We start from the raw sequence: 13,335 nt of genomic DNA, 5'->3' as shown, positions 1-13,335 counted from the left end.
AACAAGGGCAGCAAAGCTGGGATTTTCCTGGGCATTTCCACAGGCAATGCAGAAGAAAGCTGTGCACAGTACAGAGATGCTCTGCTCAGCACCAACCCTGGCTATTTTTGGGTGCCCACAGCAAAAGGACTCCGTTTCCAATAGCAATGCCATGCAGGGGGCACAGTGCTGTGCAGGATGGGCTGTGCTCACAGGGAGCCAACCAGGAACAGAAATAAACACGAGTTCAGGTTTCAGCCGACGCAAAGGGAAAGAAACACCCACGCTGCTCCGGGAGGTGTTTGTTAGAGGAGAGGGGAGAGTGGTGATATCTGAGCCCTCCATGGAGGGGCAGATCCCAGAGCTGGAGGAGTGGTGTGAATCTGGATGGGGAAAGCCGTAAATGCGGTCCCACAGCTGCGGGAGCAGAGCCTGAGCCATCGGGTGCCGGCTGGCAGCTGGTCCACCAGCATCCCCCAAATCACAGCACCCCCAAATCACAGCACTCCCAGAGCTGCAGGGAAGCTCCCTGGCTCAGAAATGAACTCCCTTCTAGGGGACTGCAGAAGCAGAAACCATCATACAGCCGAGTTCCCCACTCCAACACAGGGCAGGAGCACCTTGCCCTCAGGAGTCCCACTGCTCAGCCATGTGTCCCTGGGTTGTCCCCAGCAGAGGTCATCGCCCCTGCTGATGAGGAGTGAACCCAGCTCTAATGAGGGCCAACAAGGACGAGAGGTTCCCTGCACAGAAGAGACTATTTATACTATTGATTACAAAGCTGAAGGTACTCTCATGAGAACTGATTTTCTGTACACATCACCAAAGACCCCATGAGGAGCACAGCACCTGCCATCACTCAAATGTTTGCCACATTCCCACCTTCTGGCTCCATCTGAGTATAGAGCAAACTATCTGCATTCTCCCTGCATGCAAAAGGTTTTCCTTTTAAGCTTGCCTATGGGACTTCAATGTAAAAGGCAGATGCAGAGTTTTGGGAAGGACCCCAGGGCTCAGTGCCCCACCACCAGGTTTCCTCAAGGCAGCACTGACTGCAGACAAAAACTCTGGTGCTGCTGAATCAAATTAAAAAACACAGCCACAGCGAGAGGAGGGCAAAGCGCTGAGCACCTGGGGGGAAAAACAGGAAAATAAGAAAGCAGCCACCTCTCCTGTGCGGCTTCTAGGTCCTGGGGTCTTCAGTTCTGGTTTGGCACCCATAAGGGATGCTCATGGGTCTGGGTGCCCCTCATCATCTCTGGGTACCACTCCACCACCGTTGCTCATTATGGTGCTAAGGGGCTTTGCTAATTGGATGAAACTTGAAGGTTCTTGGCTGGGATCTGGCATGGATCTGGGCACCATCATGCTGCTGGCAACTCAGGAGGCACACTGGGTTCTCTGCTAATTACAGCATCCTGTGAGGATCTCTGCTAACTCGGGTGCCCTGCTGGGACCTTCAGCTTGGAATCGCAATGATTTGGGGACCTGCAAAGATGTGTGCTGATGTGCCCACCCTGCCAGGACCTCTGCCCACGTGGCTGCGCAGAACATTGTGCAGACCCACGGGTGATGCACCGAGAAACTGAGGGTGTTGCTCCCATCCAATGGGCCACCCAAAACAACCCCAAAACCACCCCATAACCACCCAAAGCCTGCAAGGAGCACAGTGCAGCGCATTTCCCACTGCGGGGCACCACGAAGCCCTCCCACCACCCCCCACCCTGCACTCCTGTTTTGCTAATTGTACAAACCTAATGGGGGAAGGCACCAGCAAAAAAGGGCAATAGCCATCAGGCCAGCAATAAAACACAACTAATGGTCCGTGGGAAGGAATCATGTCCACTTAACACCAGCTCTGAAACTAATAGAATGACGGCACACCAATGGGCTGCGTTCTGCTCACACTGCTCCAATGGCAAAGCCACATTCTGCCCCAATATTTTGGGTGATCACATGAGCCCGTGCAGAGAAATACTGACCAGCGGTGGGCTATTCAGGCTTTTTTTGGGTGTTTTATTTTGCTATCCAGTAGAAATTTAAACGTTCTGGTGGGGCTTCTGCTCACCCCAAGCAAAAATTGGGCGTGTGAGCCCTTTCCTGCTCAAATGGGGAAATGCACATTTCTCCTTTAGGAGGAAAAAAAACAGCATGAAAAACTGTTGCTCAGAAACTTTCAGTGTGACCAAAGCCCTTAAATTCCAGGAAAACTGGGATTAAAAGCGGATGTGGAGTATTTACCCAGGGTTGTGTAAATAGAGACGTGACACGGCTGGGATGTCACTGCACTCTGAAACATCCCAAGTATGGGATGCACTGTGCAAATCGGAGCTTTCCACTGCCCCATCGTCAACACATGGGGAAAAAACACATTTCTTCTTAATGCTGTTGGGATCTCTTCCAACACATCCCAGTGAGCCGCCATCCCCGTCAACTCTCACTAAGGAACTACCAGACATGTTTTTGATGTGGTGGAATGGACATTCTTCCATGTTGGCCATCGACAAACCCAACGCTGCTGCTTCCCAGTGGGAATACCCGGCTTCTTATCCGGAATGCCAAGGGAGCAACAGCAGCCTGCTCACATTGCAACGGAGGCAGGAGGAGCACGAGCAGGGGGATGCACGCTCTCCATGCTGGATTTGGGATCTCCCAATGGAGAGCAGCGCAGTGCCCCCACACCACTCATTCCCAACAGCAATCCTGCTGCTGCGATTTCCCCCGGACTGAGCCAGAAGTAAAGGCCCCTGCTTGGAAAAACATCTTTCCTTTTGCATTTTACCTTCCAAGGACCAAAACAGTACTTTTTCCCTTAAATTCAGGCCGGGAGCCCAACCACACACCTCACCCCAGGCTCAGCCCCGTGGCCATGCCATAGTGCAGCTATTTTAAGGCAGCAGTGGGGCTCGGCCGATAAAGTTTCACCAACAAATTCTCCAGGTTTCATGTGACATCACCCAGCAGTCCTAAAATAAATGGGCAAACCCTCTCCTGTTTAACCACCAGAAATAGCAGCAGTGCTACATACAGTAACCCAAAGCCTTTCTATGGCCGGCTCTTCATGCTGCCAGGAGCGGCACGAGAGGAGCTCCAAACGCACTGAGATTTGGTGAGATGCTGAATGTTGGCTCATTATAGGGCTGAGGAATGGAGCAGAGGATTGGAAATAAAGCTGGGAATGGGGAATGTTGGCTCTGGATGCAGTTGGGATGGGGTCGGATTCCTCCTCAACGTGTGGGTTTAACCCCTTAACCCCTCCAAGTTGGCTTTGCTCCAGCACCTCTGTGAGCTCCACTGGTTTGGGTTTATTCAGGGAGATTTGGTGGGGCTCCTTCGGTAACACAGAATTGTGGCACAATTAGCAAAAGCTGCCAGAATGCCCCAAAAATGGGGTCAGAAGTGAACTCCCCACCCCTACAGCATCACCCACAGCTCCTGTGCCCAACACAACGTGAAGGAAATGCAGATGGGGAACTGCCCTGTGTTGCATTCTCTGGTTTCATCATTTGCAAAGGGACCGGGTGGAAAAATCTCAGACTGCACACAGACCAGCAAATATCCCACTGAAACGCTGCGAGCAGACAGGAGGCGTTTGTCATCTGCCACCCCAGACCCAAAGCAGAATCACGCAGGCCCATCTTTTGCACCAAACCCAAATTCCCCACCCCATTCCCAGCGCATTTTGCTCAGTTGTGCACAACCCCAAACTTGTCTTCTGCAAACACTGGGGCAAGACATTTGCTTTCTGGGAGGATGAGCAACAGCAGCACTGCAAAAGCGGCTGCTTTTCCCAAAAATCCCCTTTTTCCTCCCAAATTGAGCTCCCACACGGCACCGCCACGGTGCTCAGGGTCACCAGCCCAGGAATGGCACTGTGCAGTCCCCTCCTGCCCCCGGGAAGGGGCAGTATTTATAGCCCCACTCTCATCCTCGCCGCCCCGATTAATTAAATTAGTACAAAGGAGGGTTTGTTGAGCGCTCCCGGCCTCGGCCAAGGCGGGCTGCAAACAGGAAACAAAGGGTTTAATTCTGTCTGGTTTCATGAAGGGTGCTGTGTGTCCCGGCCCAGTGCTGGAGCGGGGCCAAACTGCTGCCCCTCTGGCTCACACCACAGCTGGGGGGGCAAAATGCACCACCGGGGGCAACATGGCGGGCTCTGCAAAGGGCTGTTTGCACTGGGAGCTGTGCAAAGGGGGGCTCTGCAACGAGGGCGCTGGAAAAAGGGAGCTGCAAATGGGGGCTCTGCAAAAAACACTGATGCAAATGAGGCTTTGCTTGCAAAAGGGGCGTTTCGAATTGAGCTTTAAAATGGGGAGCTTTGCAAAGCGGGTGTTTGTAATGGGGGCTTTACAAAGAGGGTGATGGAGAAGTGGCTTTGCAGAGGGAGCAGTGGAAAGGAGGTCTTTGCAAAAGGAGCTTCGCAATGGGGTTTGCAAAGTTGGGTGCTATAAAGAGGGCTTTGCAAAGGGGGTATTGGAAAAGGTACGCTGGAGTGATAGCTTTGCAAAGGGAATGTTTGCAATGGGGGCTTCATAAAGAAAGTTTGCAAGGGTGGCTTTGCTTAAGAGTTTGCAAAGTTGGTTGCTGTAAAGGGGGCTTTGCAAGGGGACATGCTGTAAGAGGTGTTTGTAAAAAGAACATTGTGAAAGGGGACTCTGAAAAGGGAGCATGACAAAGAGGGCTCTGCAAACCTCACCTGGGAGACTGCTCACCTCTGCCAACCCCCTGCTCAGTGGTGTTGATGCAAAGGCTGGGGTGCTGGTTTGAGTGCTTCCTTTGATAAAAGGATTGAGCTCAAGAAGGAAAAAGAGGAAAATTCAACAAGCATGCTTGCAACTTGTAAAGGAGGAGCAGCTTGTTGCATGGCTGGTTTGGAAGTTGCAAGAGGAAGGCTTGCAGGGATGGAAAACCACTGCTTTGTTTTGCAAACTTTGTTTTTGCAGCAAAATTCAATGCAGGAGTGGGGACAGAGGCCCTACTGCTGGGTGTGCTGAGCCCTCCCCAGCTCGCTGCACGCGTGCTGCAAGCAGCAAGATGGAGATGATGCTCTGAGCCCATGCAATTAATTCCAAGAGTAGAATGCACGATGCATGCAGAGATAACAGCCCGGGCCTCAGGGATGCTCCCAGCCCCAAAGGCAGATCCCAGCAGGAAGGGCTGCAGGGAATGACACGATCCCACCTTGAGATAACCTTGGCCACCCCCCCCCAGGTGCTCAGCACTGAAGCAGCCCGCTTATGTTGCAGTGGGATTTGCAGTATCTGTCCTCCAGCTCTACTCTTTGGGATGCTTAAAAGTGGATAAATGGAGAACCAAAAACTGTGTGTTGGAGTGTTCTTGCACAAGGAGGATGACGAGAGTGAAGGACATAAATTGGGAAAGGTTTAGGATGGATTTAGGGAAGGCAGCCTAATGGGAGCCATTGATGGGGCTGAGGCAGAATGGGACATAAAGAATGGCAGCACCTCTGGAACAGTGATGGGGTAAAGTCACCCCAAACTGGGAGAGCATCTTTGAGGTCTAAAATCCCGAGGGACCCCCGAGGCAACGCCGCTGAGATCCCATCGGCGGGCTGAGCTCCAGCAGCTGATAGGGGTTTTAATTACCAGCTCATTAGGAGAAGTGCAGATAGCAACCCACCTGTGTAATGCCCTCCGAAGGGATGGCGACTCACATGCACCAAAGGTCCCGGTTCTGGATTTTCTGCTCCCAAATCAATCTCCCACTCTTTCCCTAACAGACAAGGATCACAACTTCTGAGCAAATGCTTTCTGACCTTTCTGAGGGCTTTGTCAAAATGGGATCTCCTTGAGACTGAGATGTTTTAGCTTGTTGGATGGAGCTGACGGAGTGGCCAATTTCACACTGCTGCAACAGGGCTGCAGGATGCCAGGGAGGCAAACACTAAAACCCCACAATGTGCCAGAAAGTCAATTTTGTGGATGGGCGAGGAAAAAATGTAAAGCTTGAAGCGAGAAAAATAAGAATTCCCCACCCGTGGGCAGTGCTGGATCACAGATGGGCACAAAGCAGGGCGCTGCGGACGAAGGGCTCCGGCTCACAGCACTGCAGTGGGAATTGGATGGGATGAAGCAGTGCTGCCCTAATGCGGCCCTGCGAGCTGGGAGCGCTGCTTCCAACCACATTAAGGGCTCTGCAAACCTATAAAGCGCCTTCCAGCAAAGGGAGGCATCCAAACCCACTGGCCCAACAGTACAGGACAACGTGCAGCAATAGTAACAACACTTCCAATTCTGGGGAGGATTTCAGGTCAGCTTCGTGAGCCTGGGCGATGCGATTTTAATGCCCCAAATCCTGGTTTTGAAAGCAAAATAAAACACACTGCCTGCAACGCTTCCAACCCCGCCTGGGATTTTCGGATATCCACATCGTGTCCATTAACCCCCGTCCTGCCCCGCTGCCATTCCTCACTGCGCTCCAACAGCTTTATGGAGGGTACAAAGGCAGACATTGTGGCCGAGGGACGCAGAACAGAGCCGGCGCGCGCCGAAAAAATGTGGTTTTGGTTATAACTATTTTCATAGTTTTTGCAACACCTTATTAAAGTTGAAAGCTACACACAGAACGGAGCTGGTGGCACTTTCCTGAGGCGCTCCAATCATATTGCACTGCAGCTGCCCTCCCGAATTTGGGAAGGGTTGGGATGCAGGTTGGGATATGGGTTGGGATGCAGGCTGGGATGGGATTTGGGACGTGGGGTTACAGCTTCCTGGCGGGATGCAGGGATTTGGGTTGAGGGGATCTGCAGCCCTTCCCCTGCAGTCCCACTGCCTGCTGCTGCACGATGCCTACCTGGTGCTGCAGGATGCTAACAGGCAGGGCTGTAGCTGGGATCAATTCTCAGTGTGACCCCAGAATTCCCACTTGGGCCGATTTCGCTCCCACACTCACACAAGGGTCGTGAGCGTCGGCCCGGCGCTGCTGCCAGCATCTGCATCTCGTTAGCAGCGCCGCATCGCTCCAGCAGTGATGACCAAAAAGGCATCTTTGCCCTTTTTTTTTTTAATTGAAAAAAAATCCCTGCTGCGCCAGACACAGCCCTGCACCTCGCCGCACTCACAGAGCGAACCAACACCAATTTAAGTTTATCAGCACACACTGGAGCCCAACACGAGGTTATTGGCAGAGGAGGGGAGGGGGGAGCGCGGAGCCAAGGCCGAATTCCCGTCATATTGACACAGCTGCGGGGCCGTCCCGCTCCAGCTGTGCTTTGGGGCCGTCCCGTGGGATTCTGCCCGGGATTTTCCACCTGGAGCATCTCCCAGCACCGCATCCCTGCGAGGATTAAACCCGCTTCCCCCCAGCGCTGCCGTTGAGGCAGAATCTTCACATTCTGGGCTAACGATGCCACAAAATATTTTTTTCTAATTAGCGGCCGTTTGTTCTTAACAGGATTCCAATCGCAATTCTCATTAGGGGAAAAACTGCTCTGCGCTCAGCCCTCTCTGTGAGACGTTCCCTACAACAGCTGCCAGTGGGGACATGGGATGGCTGCAAGTCAACCCCAACCCCAGAGCTTAACCTCAAAGCACCACCAAAAAAGCAGGAATTGGACTCAAAAAGTGCCATCAGAGAGCAGAAAGCAGCAGCTCTCCGACAAAATCTATGATACCAAAATGTTTTCTCCCCCAGAGAGCACCAACCTTTTGGGTTTTCTGCACAGCAGAACTTTGGAAAACTATGGGAAAATGCATGTTGTTTGTGCTTAGTACTTCCACAAGGGAAGAAATAGCAAAACCGCAGCACAGAGATCCAGGAGAGCTCTCAGCCCCAAAAACCCAAACTTGGGCATTTTCAATCAGTTTCCCACTGCAGCGCCACTTTGAGCCCCATATATTTTTACACCGTGCTTTTATGCACCGCCTCCAACCTCCCCATCCACCCCGGGATGGGGAATCCCACCCCAACCTCTGTCAGAAAGTGCTTTCAGCCACAGCGCCGCAGGACTACAGGAAAATCCTGGGGGAAGCCGACCCCAGGGCGCCGCGCGGCGCTCCGCTCACCTACACCTGCGCTTCGGCCGCGGCTGGGGGACGGACGCTGAATCCCTGCAGATCTCCTGGGGTTGGGACGGGAGGTGCGGGCAGGCGGCGGGCAGGGAATGCTCAGCCATCAGAAAGTTCCCTGGGAAAGCAAAAAAACTGCAAAGTGAGGAGGTCTGGTCAGAGCTGGAGCTTCTAAGCCAGCAATACTGCAACAGGAATGCGGATATTAATGCTGAAACGTGGACTGAAGTGTGACCGAAAATTAAAATGTGAATTAAAATGTGAATTAAAATGTGGTTTGGGTGCAACAGCAGAGAAACGCAGGGTCCATCCCTCGCTGCTGCCTGCACTGCTGCTCCCCCCACCCATAATTAGATGTGGTCAATTAACTTTTGCCCCTAATAACAGGGGAAACCTCATCAGGAGGAGTTTGGTAAATAGAGGGTGGAAGGAAAATGGGGGGAATCCCGATGCCTCACTCCACCCACCCCAAAGGGCTGGAATGTGCCCCTCCTATGGGCATTACTTAGGTTTTGTGCATCAATCAGCTCAAAAACATTCCCAAAATGGGGATTTTTGTGTTTTCTTTAAAAAGGGGCTGAGAAATAAAACCCAAAACTTGGGAAAGCACATCAGGGAAAGTTTCAATGAAGCAAGGAAGATAAATGATAAAAACCCCAAAAGGGGCTGGGAGCCCCAGTCTACATCCCCTGACATCTGTTACGGGGCCAATATCCAAACAAAGAGCAGAGACACAAACCTTGGGGAACGGAGTGGGCGTGCAGGGGGGCAAAAAGATGCGAAAACGCTGTGTTTCACCCTTCCAGCCCTGGGCTGGTGGTTGGCACTGAGCAGGGTGTATGCTTTCGGGGTGGTGCTCCCCAGCCCTATATGTTACTCTGAGGGCACACTCCAAGTGCACTGCCACGGGATGGAGGGATTGCAACGGGTTCGGGGGATGGCAAACAGCCGGGGTGTGTTGCAAAGAGCTGAGGGGTTGCAGTGGACCAGGGGGAATTCCAATGGGTCGAGGTGCCTGCATGCAGCTGGAGTGCATTTGAATGGGACGGGGTGGGGGGGTTGCAAGCAGCAAGGATGCACTGCAGAGGACTGGGGGGCTGCAGGCAGCTGAGTGCGTGGCAAGAGACAGCGGTCTGCAACGGGTCAGAGGAACTGTAAGTGACTGGGGGGCATTGCAATGGGCCAGTACTGAAACGGCTTTGGGGGACTGCAGGTTGCTGGGATGCACTGCAGTGAGCAGGGAGGAGATTGCAAGAAACTGGGGGGCTGCACGCAGCTGGGTGTAACGCAGTGGGCCGCTGGGTATCGCAAGCAGCCGGGGTGCGCTGCAACGGGCCGAGGGGGCTGCGGGCTGCCAGGATGCACTGCAAAGAACCGGGGGACTGCAACGGGTCAGGGCAACTGCATGCAGCTGGAGCGCATCGCAATGGGATGGGGCGCAACGCAGCCCCCCTTGGGGGGTTGCAACGGGCCGGGGGAAGATCGCAGCGGGCTGCGGGGACCGCGAGCAGCCGGGGTGCATTGCACGAGGCTGGGGGGCTGCAACGGGCCGGGCTGGGGCACACAAACCGCAGGAGGGATTACGAGGCCCCCCAGGGTTGCGACCGCCGGGAGGAACCGTGCCGAGCCGGAGCGCACCGCGGCTCCCCGGGTAACGGCCACACCGCCGCGAGCACCGCACGCGGCCGGAGAGCACCGCGCGGCCGCATAGCGCTGCAATGACCGGGGAAGGGGGAAGGGAAAGGGAGGGAGGAGGGGGGGGGGGGGGGGTCACATTCCGGTCCCCCGCCGCTATGCACCGCCGCCGGGAGCCGCGCACCGGGAGAGGCGGAGAGGAACGGCGCCGCGAGCGCCGCAGCGGAACGCCAAGTTACTTCCCGCACCGGAGCGCCGACGGGAGGAGGGCGCGGAGGAGCCGCCCGCCGCCGCTCGCCGCACGTGCCCCGGCGCCCGGGGCCGCTTTGTCCGCTCGGCTCCGCCCGCCCCCGCGCGGCGGCCCCGCCGCTGAGTGACAGCGCCTACCTGCCGCCAATCTTCATCACACCGGCACCGGCCTGACAGCGCGCCGCCGCTGCCGCCCGCCCGGCCCCGCCGCGCAGAGCCCCGCCCACCGCCGCGCGCAGCCCCGCCCACCGCCGCGCGCAGCCCCGCCTACCGCCGCGCGCAGCCCCGCCCACGGTCCCGGAGCGGCTCGCGCCGCGCCACGCGCCCTTGGTGCCGCGCTCACCGCGCTGCGTCGCCGGCCGGGTCGCGTCGGGCCGCTGGTGCGGGGCGGTGCGGGGCGGTGCTCGGTGCGGATCGCAGTCGTGGCTGCGCTGGGCGTGCTGAGGACGGCGGGAGTCGCTGGAAGCAGTGCGGAAACCTGGAACAATGGGCGCTGGGGGCAGTGGGAGCGATGGGATCGAGCGCGGACGTTGGCGGCGATGGGCGCTGGTTGGACGGCCGCCTTCCAGCCGCTCCCTTTTTGTTTCCGCGCTCCTGGAAATAAACTTCTGAAATTTGGCTTCTTGCTAAAAAAAATGCAGCCGGCGCCCCCAGCACCTCTTGGCTGAGGCACGTGGGCGAGGTGTTGCCTGTTCCCTTTGCTGAACAGCACAAAAAGATCAGAAGTCGTGCAGGCTATGCGCCTGCCTTTCCTTCTTCGCAAAAAAACAAAAGGGGAGAAATGCACTGAAATTTCTGTTTTTCTCCATATATTTCCTTATATTTTGACTTGGGGCAGTGACTTTTGGGGATTTCGTGTTGGTTTGGATTTGGAGCACAAATCGGGGCTGGACGCTCATCCCGCATCTCTGCTATTGCATGGGCAGCACCCAGCAGAGCAGCCATAAAGCTGTGCTCAGATCCACGCAGGGCTGGGGGGAAATGGTGGGGTGTGGGGCTGGACGGGATGGGCTGGATGCAAACGTAAAGCACCCATCCCACATCTGAGGGCAGCACTGGCTCTCACTCCACTCTTTTCTCCCCCTCGCAAATTTCCATCAGCTTGGTACGAAACGCATCCAGATTTGATATCAGGTACAGCCACTTTGATATCAAATACACCTCCTCCATAGGGGATGCTGCAAAGGGAATCCAACCCCCCCAATCCTTGCTCAAAACTCCCCGTCCCACATCAGGAAATGGAAACCTTCCTAAAATTAAACCCTTTTGGCAAAAATAGGGACTTTGCACCACGCACCCACACCAAGGCTGTGTTTTGTGCACTTGAAGTTGTAAATTAGAGCAAACTAATTAGCACTTATTCAAGAGCACACCGAGTTCCTTCTGTGAAGTGGCAAGAGTACTCAGTGCAACTTTGCTAAAATATTAAACATTTGGCAAGAGCAGCGACACAGATAACTTGTAATATTTACATTTTTACATAACTGGCTGCAGGAGACACGAAATTACACCAGGCCTGGTGCTTCGCTCTCTGTCGTTTGACCACTCTACCATAAATAATTCAGTTCTCCTTCCAAGATTGCACTGGAGCTGGTGTTGGATTTCCTGACGCACGCCATGATGGGAGATGCTGAAATCCCCTGAAATATGTATAAGGGAGGAGAGGGTAAATTATTAAGCAGTAGATGTTAAAACAGTGAGAGGTGGATGATGAGCCCGGGTGAGGTGCGGTGCTGGGCAGAGGCCACGGCTCAGCCCCAAACGGCCGACCCCAAACCCACCCAGGAGGCTCCAAGGAGCCCAATGCACCACGCTGACTGCTGGCTGCTCCCGGCCCCCTGCAGGCCCTGCAGCTCTGGGTGCTGCGTTGGTGCCGGATATTTGGGATGTCAGTTAGGGCTCGCATGCTTTCCCACGCCTTGCCCAAATCCCACTGAGTTTTGAGAGTCATCCATCACTGTCATCCAACGCAACCTCAGCATCACAGGAACACGGGCAGAACTGATTAAGGCATGAAGCTGAAACGAAGGGACCCTCCAGCTTTTACCTCTTTTTCAACTGTGCTTCATTCTGCTATTCTGATTTCCCTCCATTTGCGGTACACCAGCAGACAACCACTGCTCAGAGAACCACTGCTCAACGATGTTATCTTTATCCCAGCACACGACTTTCCTGGGAACGAGAGCAAACCCAAAACGTTCGTGGCAGCAGCGCAGCAGTGCTGTTTGCTGCTGGAAAACAAACAAGGCACGGTGCGTTCCGCACATAACAGCCCCTACCAGGCAAGTGCAGGGGGGTACAGCGAAGGCTTTATCAATAACCCATAGGCACCAGGAGGAGGGATGGCATCCATCGGCCGGCCAGGGGTTAATGACACCTTGCTGAGCTGGGAAAGCGCGCTGGGGTCCTTTTGGATGGAAGTGCTGGGTAAATGGCAGGTGAGATGGCTTTTATTAGAAAATCCCCACTGCCAACTTGCTGCTTTTAAATGTTTAATTTCCAGCCGTAATAAAGTCTTGCTGCTCCTTCGGGGTCTCCCAGCCGCAGTTCCCATCCACGCTCTGTGCTGCTGCAGCCCGGTGGATTTGGGCTCAACCTGCAGTGTTTTGGGCTCGGTCCATGCTGGCGGCTCACCCAGCCCACGGGGACACAGGAGGTGCAGCTCTGGTCACAACTCCTTAAAGATGCAAATTGAGAATCAGCCATCATAGCAAGAGACGTGTGCTAATTCTCATCTGGGTATGCAGATTTTGGTGCCGATTTTTGCTAGGCTTATTTGTTTTATTTAGCAATAAATTTAATACAGGCTCCCTGAAGCAAAGAGACAGATGGACTATAAACTTTGAATTTTGAGTAGCTTTACATCCCGATGCTGGAGTCATTTTTTTGATCTCTCCTGAAATTATACCCATGAAAGTTTGCAAAGATTCAGTTCTGCTTTTAACAGCCCCCGCTGTGACTGGGGCTTTGCACTGCAATTACAGGAGGCCATCTGATGAGCCAACTTCTGATTTTCTGCCCAAGTTCCCCAAAAGCATCCCATCTACCACCCAAACGCCTCATAATGCGTCTGCTGGAGTCAGCCAGAGACTCACAGATGGACCTGGGAAAACTGAAGTGTTTCCTCCAGATCCCAGCCCAAACCACAGGGCTGACATAAAAGGATGTGCTTGGAGAACATGAGAACATGGGGATGCCATCATGGGGTTTTGGAAGGGCAGAAAGGACTTGCTTCCTTTCTCTTTCTAACTGCTTTTCTTTCCTTTTTTTTTCCCCCCCATCAATCAGTAATAAAAATCAGGTTGGAGAGGAGCAGGAATGCCCAGGGATGTCCCCAAGAGGTGTGACCCCAACCCGGGGCTGCCCATGCGTGATGGGACAAAGCTGTGAGCCGTCAGCTCAGACGTCCCCAGTGTGCTGATACAAAGCCAAAGGCTCTGAAAAC

At 54.3% G+C, this 13,335-nt stretch overlaps 1 protein-coding gene across 2 annotated transcripts in view; it reads right to left on the bottom strand.

Annotated features, from left to right (window-relative positions):
• PKNOX2 (PBX/knotted 1 homeobox 2) overlaps positions 1–10,117 on the bottom strand; it is a 138,205-nt gene extending 128,088 nt beyond the window's left edge. For both annotated transcript variants that reach the window (XR_008209913.1, XM_052697399.1), the window contains exons 1-2: positions 10,029–10,117; positions 8,004–8,124 (exon numbers count right to left, since the gene is read on the bottom strand). The gene's annotated coding sequence lies outside the window, so the exon portion shown is untranslated. The remainder of the gene's footprint in view (positions 1–8,003; positions 8,125–10,028) is intronic.
• Positions 10,118–13,335: the final 3,218 nt, after the last annotated feature.

This window comes from Tympanuchus pallidicinctus, unplaced genomic scaffold, assembly GCF_026119805.1.
Source record: "Tympanuchus pallidicinctus isolate F22 unplaced genomic scaffold, pur_lepc_1.0 scaffold30, whole genome shotgun sequence".
NCBI classification, from domain to species: domain Eukaryota; kingdom Metazoa; phylum Chordata; class Aves; order Galliformes; family Phasianidae; genus Tympanuchus; species Tympanuchus pallidicinctus.
Note: the sequence above shows the minus strand (reverse complement) of the source record. Positions and strands in the feature narration are given on the sequence as shown.